Below are 2,500 nucleotides of genomic sequence, written 5' to 3' on the forward strand. Positions count from 1 at the left end.
TCAGTACAAAATTGCTCGGTCAGACCTACAAAGTGCTATATCTCGAATACGAGGCGTCGGACTGGGGGTTGTAGAACAATTTTAAGTTCGTCTAATGATTCTACATCCGATTCTGGATAGCGGTTTTTGACCACTTTTCAATATTTTGTGACACCCCGAACCTAGGGGCAGCTCCTAGCTTTTTTCAAAATGTGCACCGAACGGGCCGGAGAGCTCGTGTGGCTCAAAACATGTTTTTCGCTAAAACACCTCAAAACGTGTAAGAACGCACCCTAGCTCTTGTTTTTCAAAAGTTATGGCCATTTAAAGTGAGGTGGTTTTTGCTTCAAAATAGCTATTTTACCCGTCCCTATGGCCATGCTTTAAATTTTCACGAAAATGCCAGGTCAGACCTAGGGCGGGCCATATCTTGAATACTAAACGTCGCAGACATTGGTCGTAGAACAATTTTAAGTTCGTCTAATGATTCTACATCCGATTCTGGATAGCGGTTTTTGACCACTTTTCAATATTTTGTGACACCCCGAACCTAGGGGCAGCTCCTAGCTTTTTCAAAAATGTGCACCGAACGGGCCGGAGAGCTCGTGTGGCTCAAAACATGTTTTTCGCTAAAACACCTCAAAACGTGTAAGGAACGCACCCTAGATGATGAAAAGTGCAATCAGAATGTCAATCGACAACTTTGTTGGGGTACCATTTTTACTCTACGGGCCAGTAGCTTAGGCGCGCCAACAGCGCTTTCCTTTCGGGTTCCCATTTTTTGCCCTCCTGGGATTATGATCATTTGTTCATTGCCTACTATAGGGAGGGTACCTTGCTACGAGGTCAAACATGAAGATTGCACCAAATCGTAGTTTTTACCTCTATTTAGTCGTAGGAGCATGGTTTGCAGTGGCAGTGGGTCATTAAGCCCCCGTTTGGGTCATACGTCCCCTCCGCGATAAAAATCGTCGTATGCCTATAGTCCGAACTAATGAAGCAAAAGTGGTGTCTGGTGGGCTCTGCCGATGATTTTAACCTATGATTTTGAGCTTCCACCCTATCAAAACGTTCCTGGAGCAGTACATCACGGGTCTACGGACCCAAAGACTTCGTCGTGATGGTTTCTAGTAAAAAGTTGTAACAGCTAAGGGTTTTGAATACGCGTATATTAACCATTGCTTGAAACTAAGCTTCGTTGTCTTTAAACTCTGCAAGACCAATCGAACTTCTTAGGGAAACCCGAAGGATTCACGCTAAGCTCGATGAGCTATTATGGGTAGTGGTGCATGATCTGGTGTTCCTTGGATCTAATCCAATGAATAAATTTATGAGGGTATATATGGTGCAGGGCACAAAGCGTGATGAAACCGGGTCTCCCTACCAAATGTGGCATATTTTTTCCCTGAGAGCGAAGCTCAGACCCACGTAGGGGAGAGCGAAGTGGAACTTAAATGTTCTATGCAGCAAATGTTCGCCATGCGGATAAACAAGTTGGAATAGTTCAATGTAGTGTAATGCAAACACGAATCGCAATAACGATACGGGACCCAGAAGCAATTCTGCGGATCCCTCGGGGAGTGGTGAGTTGATATAAATTAGAGGTGAAAGTCCAAGTTGTTCAAGCTCCGGCTCGGCAGCCGATACGAGGTTCCTGTTGGGCTTTGTACATCGCGCAGAGGCGCCGTTCGGTTCTAGCAATGATTCCCGCCACCATGTTCCATGCGTGCAGAGATCCGTTAGAGCTCGTTCAATGTGTCCCGCCGTGATTACGAAAAAGTCCAACAGTTGACCAAGTTGGGGTGCGTCAAGTAAACGCGCAGAGATGCCGTTCGGTTTAGAGCAATGTCTCCCGTATCACGTTGGAGTTCTTCCACTAGTGCAGAGAGATCGCTGAACCGTTCAATGTGTCCCGTCGTGGTGTGCTTGTACCGAACACTTAGGATACACCATGCTTTGTTGGTTTGGGATAGGAGTGGTCGCGCAACTGCCTCCACGCCGCAAAGTGCCAGTTCGGATTGAAGGTCAACTTTAGCCGTTCAATGCATCAGTCGGTGGGTGTTCAGATGGCATCACAACTTCCCTAGGTGCTTAAGTTGGTTGGGTTGTAAAACATGTGCACATGCGCAGAGTATCGTGCGTACTAGCAAAGTCTCCCGTCACGGTGGTTATGAATGAGTTCCATTCAGTGCAGAGAGATCGTTAGTGCGTGCAATGTGTACCAGTCGATGTGTCGTACCGGAATACAACCCCGCTTAGAGGCCCGTCGCTCGAAGAGGACAAGCAAGAGTGCGCAGAGTGCCGTACTGGCCTAGCAATGTCTCCAGACAGACGTAGGAACACCCGACGCAGTGCAGAGAGTAGATCCGCTAGCCATGTGCAATGCATCCGACGTTGTCTGCTTGTGCAGTCTATCGAGTGGCGCCAACGACGCTCCGGCGTCACAGAACAAATCTCGGTGGTCACGGGGACTTGCGCCTCGCGTGATCAAGAGTGTAGTTCGTGTTCAAGCAATTGACTC

This window comes from Anopheles arabiensis (genome assembly GCF_016920715.1).
Source record: "Anopheles arabiensis isolate DONGOLA chromosome X unlocalized genomic scaffold, AaraD3 X_pericentromeric_contig0030, whole genome shotgun sequence".
In the NCBI taxonomy this organism is placed as follows: domain Eukaryota; kingdom Metazoa; phylum Arthropoda; class Insecta; order Diptera; family Culicidae; genus Anopheles; species Anopheles arabiensis.